We start from the raw sequence: 15692 nt of genomic DNA on the forward strand, positions 1-15692 counted from the left end.
AGTCTGTCAACTAAAAGCATCTTATTCTTGCTTGTAATTTTCATTTGAGTATATTTCTTATTGAGATAACAATACCAAAATTCAGGTTTTTTGACTCAGAACTATATACACACACACACACAAAAGGATGTTTTTAGTGTACCAGTATACCATTTTCTAAATATTTAACTTCAGCATAAATACGTAAGTGTGTGTATGTGTTTAATAAACTACAGTGCTAATATGATTTTGGCACTGATTTCAAAATTCCTCACTGGGAAATGTTGAAACATTAGCCAGTAAATAGCTAAGGAAAATGTCTCTGTCACCTTCCAGTTTTGTATTGTCTTTCCACAAACCTCTTTATGACCCATGACATTCTGGGCTGAAATAGATATTTGTTTCTATCATGATTTTAAAAATCAATTACAAAGCTCTTTTGATCTCTCTGTAAGTACTCAGAAGTAAGGCTTTAAGTAGAGAGCCAATTAGTTCTCTGGGTTTAATTATGTCCGTTCTTAACTATGGGTCCTTTGGTTAGTTCTGTCCCCCATACCAAGCCTTCTGTACAATAGCAGTTGCAACTTTGTCTCTCAGCTTTGAGTGCTAGCTCATGTACACTCAAGATATCTTAGCTCTGCCTCTGAATTGTGCAGCTATAATGAGACACATTTTATAGGTATTCTGTTTGTTCTTGTTGTTGTTAAAATAGTAGATTCCACTTGGCTCAAATACTAATTGAAAAATGTCTCCAGCTTTGTGGAAAAGTCACGACCTCTATGTTACTTCATGAATAACATTAGAAAAGATGCCCTTGGCTCTAGAACTCAGAATTTTACTACTTGATTATATTATACTTTATTTTATAAAAACTGAAACAATTTCGTGAGGCTACTTCAAGTCTAAGGTATGATTGTCACTTTTGCACATGCATGTATTTGTTGATGAATTGACACATGTAAGAATCACTGTTATCAGGATATGCAAAATTAGAATACCTACTATATGAAAAATATAAATTCTAACAGGGTGAAACTATAGTATCCACTTTGACTTTTTATTCTCTTATCTGTAGGGAACTTGTATAGACAGTCAAATTTCTACTAGAATATTGCTTAATAGGTAGAGTAATAGTGTTTTGAGTAGGTAATTGTCTTTAATACCTATAGTTACCAAATTACATATCTGAGAAACAAATGAGAATTAGGGAAACCTCCTTCTAGATTATACTTTGCTGCTGAAAAATTTAAAATTTTTGGCTCTCCCTTTTCTGGGACTCACAGAGACCAGCACTCATGTTAGCATGTATTATTACCTCAGATGTGAAAACATTACTCTTTCTTGATATCAATTATATTGAAATAATATCCACTCATTGAATACATTTCTTAATATTCACTCTGTATCCTATACTACATTAAGGATGAGATGTGAAAATGAAAAAAGAAAACCATGGCTAAAAAGTATACAACTAAAATAGAAGGAAAACTTATTAAATAGTTTTATTTCATTGTGATGCAAGGTATTTTCAGATTTATGCACAAAGATTGGGGTTTTTGAGGTTTTGGGCAATGAGTTCTTTTTTTAATTGAAATACACTTGATTTCCAATGTTGTGCAAAGATCGGTGATATTAATGAGATATCCATAATTTTATTCCAAGAATGTTTCAAAGATGCAGTGATACTTTAACTGCATATTGAAGAAAGAACAAAAATATATCAAGCAGACAAGTGGTAGAAGAGTATGCCTAGGAAAAAGTATGTAAGTTCACATACTCAATTATATCAAGGAATTTGGTCCTGCTACAACACAAGGCAAAAGAAGGGAAGGGTCAAGAGATGAAGGTAAAACAGAGGAAGGGATTTCTTCTTTCTCCAGTATGAAGATATATGCCTGGGATACAAAGAAGGACTTTCCCAGTCCAGTAAAGATAAATTTAACACACACATTTTAAAAGCATTACAATGCTCACAAAACAAGGAAATCTCAGAAATAAAATAAATAACTGAGAATAGTGAACTGAATCTTGAAAAATAAGAATCAACAAGCACATAAAAAAGCTAGGCTTGCCCTAAAACTAGTACCCAGAGCCTATGACAATGTGTAAGAGTTAAATATGACATTCCTGAATTAGGAGAGCTAGTTGAAGGGTACTGAAGTCCCAGGTTCACAGTACCACTAGGATCTCAGAAAAAGCAAGAAATTAAAGTAAATCTTCTACAGAGAAAATTAATATGGATTTAGGACTCCAGGATTTCCACTAAGTAAAATTACCAAGGAAATAAGTCATCATAAGTGAAAGTCAAGAGATTGGCTAGATATTGCTAGATATCTTTAAAAGACATGTTTGAAATACTTAAATATAAGATAAAACTTAAAAGTCAAAAACAAATGACTATAAGATGACGTGAAATATTTGATAATGAATGAATTCGAATAACTCTGAGAAATAAGATATATAATAGTTAAAATTTAAAATATATTCACTGAATTGACTAACAGTGGATGAGACAGACAAGAAAAAGGTCAAGTGAAAAAAAATTTGAAGAAATTATCCAAAATGAGTCAGAGAGTCAAAAGGATTAATAATATTAAAGAGCATTTAAGAAAAATGTAAGATAGAATGAGAAAGTTTAACATACATTTAATCAGAGTGACAATAAGAAAACAGAGGGAATAGAGAAGATGTAATTCTGTGGTACTGTAGAACTTTTGAGGATTGATTAAAAAAAATGACTCTGCATGTGTAAAAATTCATAACATGTAACAAGAAGGATAGATAAAAATAAATCTGTATCTAGATAAATCTTTAAAAAATTTAATGAAATGAAACTTTTCTTTAAAAAAACAAACTATCAAAACTGAAACAATTTCTGGCTATGGAGAAGCAACATGAAACAGATTTACTCCCCATGACAGCAAATAACTAGAAAGCAGGAGAAATATATGAAATGACTGTTTTTAGACATTTAATAACCAAAAGGGCAAGACTGTGATCACTGACAGAAGTAAATAAGTTAAGATGAGCCTTACAACTGTCTCAGATTTCTGCTTGGAGTCACATTCCAAAATATTGTGTACAGAGAGAAATTCCAAGTAGAGCCCAGAAATCTCACTGAATTTTTCTATCTGAGAGGAAACCTGAAGAAGTTGGCATTATGGGAGAAAGTTTCAGCAAGGAGTTTCAGGCTGAAAAAGATGCTTTAGAAATAAAGTATCTTCTTCTGACATTTCACTGAACACTAAGCTACTGCAGTATATGACGAAATTCTATGAGATTGATCAAAGAAAAATTGAGAAGTGGTAAGCAACCAATTCCAAGAGCTTTTATAGGGCTGGGAGATAGTCAAACTCTGACCAGTGAAAAGTGGAGATCCATCATTGGTCACTAATAGCATTCAGTAGAAATCCCAGAAAGAATATACCTTAGCACAAAGGATAAACTATTACTGGAGTATTATAAGCCTGCTCTGAAAAATGTTAAAAATAAACCTCAAAGAGTTTTAGCCAATCTATAAGTAACTTTATTATTTGCATCTAATAAGCCAGAATAAAATGCAGACATTCAACAATGTAACATTCACAATGTCCCACACAATGAAAAAATAACAAGATATACCAATAAACATGTCAGGAGAAAAATCAGAAAATAGAAACATTCTCTTAATAAGGATCATAAAACAGCCATTAAAAATATGTTCCATATGCTTGATAATTTAAAGAAAAAAAGAAAATTCAGACATAAGAGACATGGAAGATATGGAAAATAATTAAAAGGAATTTCTAGCGATGAAAAATAAAACAAGTGAAATAAAAAATTTACTGCATGGAATAAGAGCTTAGATACTTTAGAAGAAAAGATCAGTTACCTTGGACCATAGCAAAAGAAAATATGGTACTGAGTAACAGAGAATTAAAAAGACTAAAAATAAAATAAAAAGATCCTCAGTGATCTATGGGGCAATGTTAACAGGCTTACTATATGTGTAATTATAATTACACAGTGTGTGTGTGGGGGGGGTGAAGGACAAAAAAAATTTGAAAAAACATGCTGAAAAATTTTTCACAGAAGATAAACTCTAATCTCACTAAACCAAGAAACTAAATGAAATCAATACAAGATAAACACAACAAAAATCACACTAAGACACATCATTATCAAATTATGAAAAATCAGCAATAAAGAGAAAAAAAATTAAAGTGCTAGAGGGAAAAACACCTACATGTGACAGTTAATATATGTATCAACTTGACTGAGCTAAGGGATGCTCAGATGGCTGATAAAACATTATTTCTGGGTGTGTCTGGGAGGGTGTTTCCAGAAGAGTTTTGCATTTGAATCAGTGGACTGAATAAAGATCACCATGACCTAGGTGGGTGGGCATTATATAACTCGCTGAGGGTCTGAATGGAACAAAAAGGTGGAGGAAGGGAGAATTTGCTCTCTAGTTTGAGCTGGGACATGTGATTTCTTCTATCCTTGTACATAGGTCCTCCTGGTTCTAGGATCCTTGGACTCAAATTAGGACATATACTATTAGCTCCCCTAGTTCTCAGGCCTTCAGATTTGTACTGGAACTACACCACCTGCTTCCCTAGGCTTACAGTCTAAAGACAACAAATTGTGGTACTTTGTGTCCTCCATAATCATGTGAGCCAATTCCCACAACAAATTGCCTCATCTATTTATCTACCTACCTACCTATCTGCCTGCCTATATATCTATCCATCTGTTTACCTATTTATCTATCTAATCTATAGATTCTGTTTCTCTGTAGAACCCTTACACATTACAGAAACAAAGATAATAATGATCACAGATTTCTCATCATAAAATATTCAATCCAGATATTTAATCCAGATAAAATGGAACAACATCTTTAAACTACCAAAAGAAGCAGCTTTCATATCCAGAGAAAATACCCTTAAAAATAAAGGCAAAAGACAAAGAAAACTTTTCCTTATGGTAAACAAAAACAGAAAGAATTTGTTACCAGCAGCTTTGCACTATAAGAAATGTTACATAAAAATGTTAGAAGTAAAATTACAACAAATGGAAATTTGGAACTCTAATAAAGAATAATACTGAAAACAGTAAATATAAAAGATGTTTTCTCATTTAAAATTTTGTTTTAAATTATAGTTGACTGAAGTAAAAGAATAGTAACAATAATAATACATTATCATTATAGGGGATATGGCAAATATAGAATAAAATGTATGACAACAAGAGCACCTAGAATGAGAGGAGGTAATGGAAGTATACCATTGTAAAAAGTGACATAATATTGAAGGACAGACTGTAATAAGGTAAAGATAAAATTTGAAAAGCAGAACAACTATGAAAAAAAGGAAATAAATCAATATCGGAATTAAAGACACACATTAAAACTTCCAAAGAAGGAAATAAAGTGGTAATAGGAAAAAAGAACAGATAGGATAAATAGAAAACAAACAGCAAGATGGTAGATTTAAAGCAGACCAAATTGACAATTACATTAAATGTAAATGGTCTAAATATTCCAATTAAAAGACAAATATTGTTAGAATACAAAAAGTAAGACCAGCAATAAGCTAAACATCTAAACCTATTTTAAATATAAAAATCTGAATAGGCTAAAAGCAAGTTGATGAAAATAGATATTATGTAAACACTAATCATAAGTAAGAACTACATTAAGGAGTTTAAATTTTATTTTATACGACACATCTCTAAAATTGGGTGTGAAAGATGACTCTCCTTGTCATATGTATAAAGAATTTATTACAAATTATATTTTTATTTATTTTATTTTAAAATGGGAAAGAAGTTCAGATTTAATTATAATAAATATGGACCAATAGATCCCTAACTCATACTATGTGAGGTAATCAGAGTATTTCCTATGGAATACAAGGTATACAGGAAGAAAGTTCTCAGAGAAGTCTATGTGTATGCTTTTTGAGTATTTCAAAATAATGTACTGTTGCTGTGCTGAATTAACTGTATTATGAATTAAATTTCTAAGTTTATCAACATAAACTATATTTTGAATGAAATTAACACAACACAGATCAATGGTTTAAAAAGAAACACTTTAAATATAATGCTAATAATGCAAATATAGCAATGAAACCATGGTAGAGCTGACATTTCATCAGCCATGTTATAAGGTTAAAAATGATGATTTAAGAAGATCTGGGTCAGCATCATGACAGTGTGAGTGGTTCCTTTTTTTCCCCCTTTTGACTTACTACTAATTGGACATTAATCACCAAAGTTTCTTGCACAGCACACCAGAATATTTATCCAAAAGTGGGTGGAATTAGTCCACGGTAGAGGATACAGAGTCAAGGGGGTTGCAGCAGAAGTAGCAGTGGGGTAGTGGTGGCAGTGACACCAACGCCAGTGGCAGTGGCAAACTCTCTAGGAGAGGTGGCAGAATGTGAAAATCAGCCTGGCCGAGGAGGCTGCAGATGGAGGGTCTCATTGCTCTTCACCAACCAGATTTCTGAAGAGAGGTTTTCATGATTAGGGGGCAGGAAATTAAAGAGAAGAAGGCAGAGAGAGAACTGAAGAAATATGTTTCATGCTATCTGTCCCAGAGTTCAGCAAAAGATCTGCCCACAAACCTCTTGGACTCCCCCACTCCCTCTGGATCTACCCTCTACTGGGCAAGAGCCCAGGCACTAAGAACACACCTCCCCCAACTCTTGCCATCAGCTATTTTTTTTAACACCAGCTTCTTTTTTTTCTTTTTAAATCGGAGCACCCCCAACTTTAGCTTCAAGTCAGTGCCAGTATCAGAAACCAAAAACATGTGCTATAGTGCCACCTTCTGGAAAACAGAAGAAACACTTCTAACTGCCAACCTGCTGAATTGTTAGAATCAAAGTAAACAAAGCCTTACCTAAATAAAAAAGTTGTCTGCTAACTCAAATGTAGCATCAGAGGCATATTTCATTAAACACTATGAAAAATCATTATAATATGGTATCACAAAAGCAAAATGACATTTCTCCAGCAACTGAACTAGGACACAGAATACTGCAATCTGATAGCTAATTTAAAATAGTTATTACGAAGAAATTCAACAAGAAACATATAAGAAAACTCAAAAAGGCAATTCAGTGAACTCAGGAACAAAAATAAAATTAATAAACAGAAGGAGCACTTTACCAAAGAAATGTAAAGTCAAAAAAAGAACCAAACAGAAATTCTGGAGCTGAAGAATTCAATAAATGAGATGAAGAATGCATTAGAAAGCAATGAAAATAGAGCAGATCAGATGGAAGAGAGAATAAATGACCTGAAAGTTAGGAATTTAAAAATGACTCAAATGGAAGAGAAGAGAGAACTAAGAATTTTAAAACGTAAAGAAACTCTATGAGAGTTGTATCAACTCCATTAGAAAAGTCAACATATGAATAATGGGTTCACTAGAAGGAGAAGAGAGGAAGAAGGGGACAGAGAGTTTATTATATAAAACAATAGCTGAGAACTTCCAAAACCTGGGGAAGAACTGGATAGGCAAATCACAAAGCTAACAGAACACCTTATTGTCCCAATGCAAAAAGACCTCCAGGATACATTATAATGAAACTGTCAAAGTCAATGATAAAGAATTTTAAAGACAGTCAGTGAATAAAACAAAGTAACTCACAAAGGAAACTCCATTAGGTCATCATCAGATTTCTCAGTAGAAAATCTAAAGGCCAAGAAAGAGTGGACTGACATATTCAAATTATCGAAACATAAAAGTTGCCACCCAAGAATACTCTATCTGACAATGTTACCCTTCAGGTACTAAGAGAAAATAAAGGCTTTCCCAGACAAACAGAAGCTAAAGGAGTTCACAACCACTAGACCTGCCTTTTAAGAAATGTATGCAGGAGCTCTTCAAGCTGAAATGAAGACAAAAGTACACAAAGCTCTGACTAAGGTGATAAATAGGCAGTCAGAATTAGAAAACTGTAACTCTATTTTAGAATAGTCTGTAAACAATTATAGCATAAATGTTAAAGGAAGAGAGTATTAAAAATAACTAGTTACTACAATTTGGTAAGAATTGAAAGAAATTCAAAGTTTAAAAAGATACAATTTGTGACATCAAAACAGAAAGGGAGCAATAAAAGAATGGAACTTTTATAAGCAAATAAAGATACTGCTATAAGCAGAAAAGGACTCTTATTATTTATGACATGTTTTATGTAAACCTTATGGTAACCACAAAGCAAAAATCTAGAGCAGAGACACAAAACACACACAAAAGAGTGCACAAATTACTATGGAAAACCACCAATTTACAAAGGTAGACAGAAAGAGTAAGAAAAAGAAACAATGGAGATACAAAATAACCAGAAGACAAAAGATAAAGTGGCAATAGTGTGTTCTTACATATCAATAACCACCGTAAATGTAAAAATGGATTGAACTCACTAATCAAAATACAGTGTTTAAAAAACACTCATTAAAAAGCCTACAAATGATAAATGCTGGAAGGGGTGTGGAGAAAAAGGCACCCTCCTACACTGTTGGTGAGAACATAATTATGTAAGTTTAAAAAGCTAAAGCTCTAAACTTCTTAGAAACAATAAACAATACATATATGTAAATTTTAAAAATATGTGCAGTATATTGTATCTATGTATTTACATTCAATATATCATATATGTGCAGTCAAATTGTATCAATTTTACCTAATAAAACTGAAAAATGAAAAAAAAATTGTAATACAAAAGGAAAAAACCCAGAGTAGCTGGATGCGTAAAAAACAAGACTCAGCTATATGTTACCTATAGGAGACTCACTTAAGCTCTAAAGACACATACAGACTTAAGTGAAGGACTGAAGATGACATTCCAAGCAAGAAGAAACCAAAAGAAAGTGGGCACAGCTATACTTTTATCAGACATAATAGACTTCAAGCCAAAAATAGTAGCAAGAGACAAATAAGGTTATTATATAATTTAAAAAAGGGGTCAATACATCAAGAAGATATAACAATTATAAATATATTTGCTCCCAACACTGAGTACCAAAAAAATTAGGCAAATACTAACAGATCCTATGGAAGAAATAGACAATATACTTATAGTAGGAGATTTGAGTACCCCACTATCAAAAGGATAGACTGTCCAGACAGAAAATCAACAATTAACATTGGAGTTGAACCATACTTTAAAACAAATGAATTTAGCAGACATATAAAGAACATTTCGTCCAACAGTAGCACAATACACATTCTGCTCAGGTACATATGGAACATTCTCCAGGATAGGTCATATAACAGGACACAAAATAAATCTGAACAAATTTAAGAAGATTGAAATGATAGCAACTATCTCTTATGACTACAAAGGTATGAAACTAGGAATCAAAAACAGGAAAATGATATGATGTACAAGTATATAGAAACTGAACAACATACTTCTAAACAACCAACTTGTCAAAGAAGAAATCAAAAGTGAAATTAAAAATTATCTCAAAACAAATGAAAACAGAAATACAACATATCAAATCTTGTAGGATGCAGAAAAAGCAGTCTTGAGAAGAAAGTTTACAGCAATAAATGCATATATTAAGAAATTAGAAAGATCTCAAATAAAATACTTAACTTTACCTTAAGGACCTAGACAAAGAAGATCAAAGTAGGCCCAAAGCGAGCAGAAGGAAGGAAATAATAAGGAGCAGAGTGGAAATAAATGAAAGAAACCAGAAAAACAATAGAAATGATCTGAAAAACTAAGAGCTGGTTTTTTGAAAAGATAAACAAAATTGACAACTTTTACCTATATTAAGTAAGAAAAAGGAGAGAAGACTCAAATAAAATTAGAAATTGAAGAGGGACCATTACAACTAATACTACTCATAAATACAAAGGCTCATAAGAGACTGCTATGAACAATTACATAACCCAAAAGAAATGGATACATTTCTAGAAACACACAACCTACCAAGACTGAAAGGAAGAAACAGAAAATCTAAACAGACCAATAACAAGCAAAGAAATTGAATCAATAATAAAACATGGAAAACTCCAGTATCAGACAGTTTCACTGGTGAATTCTACCAAACATTTAAAGAATTGGCACCAATCCTCCTCAAACACTTCCAAAATATCAAGGGAGAAAGAATACTTCCAAGTTCATTCTATGAAGCCAGCATTACCTTGACACCAAAACCAGATAAGGGTATACCACAAGAAGAAAAAGCTATAGATCAATATCTTGGAGGAACATAGATGTAAAAATTCTCAATGAAATATTAGCAAACTGAATTCAAGAACACAGCAAAAGGATAATGTACCATGATCAGTGGGATTCATCCCTTGAATGCAATGATGGTTCAACGTACAGTCAATTAATGCAATGTATCACATCAATAAAATTGAAAAATCACATGAACATTACAATAAACACAAAATAAGCATTTGATAAAATACAATACACTTTCATGATAAAAACCCTTAACAGATTGGGTACAGAAGGAACATACCTCAAAAAATAGAAGTCATATTTGACAAACCCATAGCTAACATTATACTCAATGGAGAAAAATTGAAAGCTTTTCCTCTAAGATCAAGAGCAAGACAAGGATGCCCATTCTCACCACTCTGACTCAATACAAGCCCTAGCCAGAGCAATTAGACAAGACAAAGAAATAAAAGGCATCTAAATTTAAAAGGAAGAAACAAAACTACTGCTTTTTTGCTGATGATATGAATTTATATATAGAAAATGCCAAAGAGTCAACAAAAAACCTGTTAGAATTAATCAACAGTTTTAGTAAAGTTGCAGGGTACAAAAGCAACATACAGAAATCAGTTGCATTCTTTTATACTAATAATGAAATATCTGAAAAAGAAGTAAAACTATTCCATTCACAACAGTATCATAAAACAATAAAATACTTAGAATTAAATTTAACCAAGGAAGTGAAAGATCTGTACAATTAAAGCTATAAAACTTTGCTGAAAGAAATCAAAACAAGACACAAATTTTTAAAATCTTATGTTTATGGATCAGAACAAATATTCTTAAAATGTCCATACTGCTCAAAGCCATCTACAGATCCAATACAATTTTCATCAAAATATCAGTAATTTTTCACAGAAATAGAAGAAAGAATCCTCAGATTTATGTGGAACCACAAAAGACCTCAAACAGCCAAAGCAATGCTGAGAAAAAAAGAACAAAGCTGGAGGTACCATGCTTCCTGATTTCAAACTATACAACAAAGCCACAGTAATAAGAATTTTATGGCACTGGCACAAAAACAGACACATAAACCAATGGAACAGAACAGAGAGCCCACAATTAAACCCAGACATATACAACCAACAAATATTCAACAAGGAAGCCAAGAACATTCAATGAGGAAGCATAGTCTCCTAACAAATAATGCTGGGGAAACTGGAGAAATGCATGCAGAACAATAAATAAATAAATCCCTATCTCACACTACTCACACTTGTCGACTTGAAATGGATCAAATACTTAGACATAAAACTGATGCCACAAAACTCCTAGAAGAAAATATAGGGAAGAATCTCCTTTACATTGATCTTGCCGATGATTTTTTGGACATGATGCCAAAACCACCAACAACAAAAGCAAGAATCAACAAATGGGAGTACATCAAACTCAAAAGCTTCACATAGTGAAAGAAACAATTAACAAAATGAAAAGACAACCTACAGAATGGTAGAAAATTTATGCGAACTATAAATCAGATAAAGGGTTAATATCTAAACTATATAAAGAACTTATACAAGTTAATAACAAACATCCAATTAAAAGTGAGCAAAAGAACTAAACAGATATTTTCTAAAGAGGATATCAAAATGGACAACAAGCACATAAAAAGATGCTCAACATCACTAATCATTATGGGAATGCAAATCAAAACCACAATGAGGTATCACCTCACACCTGTTGGAATGGTTAGCATCAAGAAGAGACAGCAGGTACTGGCCTGACTGTGGTGAAAAGGGAACCCTTATAACTGTTGGTGGGAATGTAAATTGTTCAAACCACTGTGGAAGACAATATGGAGGTTCCTCAAAAATTTAAAAATACACCTACCATATGATCCAGCAATTACACTTCTGGGTATATGCCCAGAGGAAATGAAAACAGAATTTTGAAGAGCTATATGCACTCTCATTTTTTACTGAAATATTATTCACAATAGCCAAGAGATGGAAACAACCTAAATGCCATTAATATATGAATGGATACAAAAAGATGTGGTATATATACACAATGGAGTATTATTCATGTGTGAGAAAGAAGGATATCCTGCCATCTGTGACAACATGGATGGACCTTGAGCATATTATGCTAAATGAGATAATTTAGAGAAAGACAAGTGCTATATGACATCACTTAGATGTTCAATCTAAAAAAGTCAAATTCATAAAAAATAGAGAGCAAACTGGTGGTTACTAGGGGATTGGGGATGTAACACTGATGTTGTTAAAGGGTAAAAACTTGCAATGAGTAGTAAGTAAGTCATAGAGACTTAATTCATAGTATAATGAATGTAGACAACAATGTTGTAGTATAATTATGTAATGAGATAACCACCACAACAGCAATCATATTACAATATATAAATGTATCGAAGTAACACACTGTACACTTTAAATTTACACAATGTTGTATGTCAAATATATTCATTATAAAAATGATCTGATATGAAGTCAAGCAAAATAAATTAAAAATAATAAGGTTATTTTAAACATGGACTTGTAACCACCATTATTAGTGGCTAATCTTGTTCTGAATTTAGTTTGCTTTGCAATATTACCTGATGAGAATGGTGAACCATTTAGAAATATTTTACACTGAATCTGTATCCCCTCATTTTTCCATTTGGAAGTTATCTTTTATCACTCTGATAAATAGGATTGTGCAATCAGAAAAACAGGGAGCCTTTGAAAGGCTTTTATCAGTACAATAGCATGGCCATATTTTCTCTTTGAAAGCTAAGAATAGGATAAAATACAGGCAAAAAGTTGAGTTTAGAAGATGATATAGTAACTCAGCCAAGAGATAATTAGGACCTAAAATAAGGAAGAGTAAGGAGAGAGGGGAGTAGGCTGTCTTGTGAGCAATTTGGAATATAGATTTAAGAAATGTGACTGATGGACATGAGGCAGCTGCAATGCTGAGACTAAGGTGGAACCAAGGAGAACTGCCAATTCCCTAGATTTGGTGAAAAAATGTGGTGTACATCCCGATGTACTTTAGGGAAATGTGAAAAACTCCTCAAACTCGTTCATGAAGAGTTCAGAACATACTTTTCTAATTGAAGTACAATTGACAGATAACATCATATTAGTTTCAGGTGTGCAGCATGATTTGGTATTTGTATATATTGCAAAATGATCACAAGTCTAGTTAACATCCGTCATTACGTAAGTGACAAATTCCTTTTTCTTGTGATGAGAACTTTTAAGATTCAGAACACATTCTATACATTGCTAATCTTACTGGTTCATATAGAGCTATTAAGTATAATTATAAAGAGATCATCTCTAACTTACAAATCATTTAACATACATTTATTGAATATCTCTGTTCTTCAGCTCAGTATTGAAATTTGAGAAACATGTTCCACTGGGGTTATTTTCCTTAAATAATAATGGATATGCATATTGCAACACTACTTTTTATACATTTTTTGTATATGTGTCCATATTTTTCACTTATCAGTCATTCCTTTCTAAGCCAAAATAAAGACATAACAAAGAATAATTATGAAAAAAAGATTTTTAACCAGAAAACTTTTGGTCATAAAATTTTCTATACAATATCTTTACTGTTTTCCTCACATTTTGCCATGCTGCCATTCTCCTTTTGCAAGCACTTTTTTCTGTCTGTTCTCAGAGCCCCTCTCTGAGAGTGGAAAAAGCTACAATTATTAATGATACAATGATAAGTTGAAATAAGTGAAAGATTACTCTACTATTGCCAATGAAAATCACAGCCTAAAAATATATAATTACAAGGCTGAATGAGAAAACAGAGGGTAGGTAACAGAAAAAGAAGGTAAATAGGGCAAAGGAAAAAGAGAGGTGGCATATGCCACAGAGAATAAAGACATGGGTCTTCCCGAACTCTGGCAGTAACCTCAGTAAAGCTGTTACAGTTCTTGTCTGAAATTATATATTATCCTGGTTGGTGGAAGTAAGTTATTATGCATGCTTCATATTAAAACAAAAAGAAAACAAAAGATTTTAATTATTTTTGAAGAATACCTGGAGCATATCTTTTGGAAACTTGTGGACCATAGATACCTAGCCTACAAGTATTTAACAAAGCAAAGAACACTGGGAAAGTTTTCTTTCCTTCTTGACTTCTAATTGTTTCAGAAATCCTGACACAAGTAATTAGGCAAAAATAAAATGCAAAAGGAATTTCTACCGGCATTTGGCAATATAAATATTGTGTGTACAGGAATGATGTTTTGTTAACATCCTGCAATCCTCTGTTTTCAATTTCCTCCATTCTTTTATGTAATAAAGTTTTAGTTATGCCTCCGGATACAGGGTAAATTAGGCAAAGTTTAAAGCCCTGTCTTCCTAATTACTCTCTTGTAAAATATCCTAAAAGTCCATTTAATTGGTTCCTTCAGGAGTTTAAATAGAAGGGCACTAAGAAATTTAAACGTGACGAAATGTTTGACATGAGACTCAGAAATAGTGAAATTATGCCATACCTGTCTGGTCTTACTTAAGAGTATTCATTCTCTGATCTATAGGAGCAAGAATTTAGTTTTCTAGTTCTTTCTTGATTCATATTACTACTGACTAAAAAAGGGGAGGACTTTTTTCTACTCTAGAAAAGACTAGTCTACCATCAATGAAATAACAGTAACTTTACAAATTCTTCTTAAATTCTTTTCTCATTTTCAGTCTTCTTTAAACTTCATGATAATGTCATCCCGTATCCCTATTTTTATTACATATTATAGCCAATTGAAATATCACTTTTAAAAGATTTACAGACTGCATAAATAAAATATGATCACACACACACTGGCTAAGAAGTATTATTAAGCCTTGAAAAGGAAGGAAGTTCTGACATGCTATAACATGGATGAACCTGGAAGACATGACGTACAGACTGAAGACACGCTAAGTGGAATAAACCAGTCACAAAAATACAGACGCTACATGATTTCACTTAAATTAGGTACCTCGAGTAGTCAAGTCATATTAGCAGCAGCTGGCCGACACTCCAAGCGACGCATCCTCCCCAGGGCGCAGGTGGGTTCTGCGGGCTGAACGGGCGGGCCGCCTCTCTCTGTGCAGATTCAGCCACAATGTGGCAACTGCTTTTAAAAGGAAAATGGTGGTTTCTGCGCGTGAACCGTCTCCTAAATCGGAGTTGCTGCACAAGGAAACCCTACACATTCTGCATACTCTTGCTGGGACCCTCTTCACGCGGCAGCTCCGGTTGATGCAGACGCCGGCACAGCGGCTGCCTCCCTTCTCTCCAAGCTCCTCCTGCTGCGCGCGCAGCCTGCTTGGATTAAAAACTAAGGACGTCATCAAGAGGCGCCACAAGGACTATTGACGTAGAGAAGAGGCGCCAAAGCTGGTTAATCTGTTGCAAATTGTTTTGCTCTTAATACACATCACCTGAGACCCTGGGGAAGGCAGAAGCTGAGTTTAAGTCAAGGAGGAATTTTCTGTTTTGATTAACAGTTATGCGTTATTT

General features: G+C 33.1%; 1 long non-coding RNA gene across 1 annotated transcript in view; it reads right to left on the reverse strand.

Moving 5' to 3' along the window:
- Positions 1-15237, reverse strand: part of LOC116157735 (uncharacterized) — a 200789-nt gene extending 185552 nt beyond the window's left edge. The window contains exon 1 of the long non-coding RNA XR_004141878.2: positions 15169-15237. This is a non-coding gene — a long non-coding RNA (uncharacterized LOC116157735). The remainder of the gene's footprint in view (positions 1-15168) is intronic.
- Positions 15238-15692: the final 455 nt, after the last annotated feature.

Source organism: Camelus dromedarius, chromosome 1 (genome assembly GCF_036321535.1).
Source record: "Camelus dromedarius isolate mCamDro1 chromosome 1, mCamDro1.pat, whole genome shotgun sequence".
Classification (NCBI taxonomy): Eukaryota; Metazoa; Chordata; class Mammalia; order Artiodactyla; family Camelidae; genus Camelus; species Camelus dromedarius.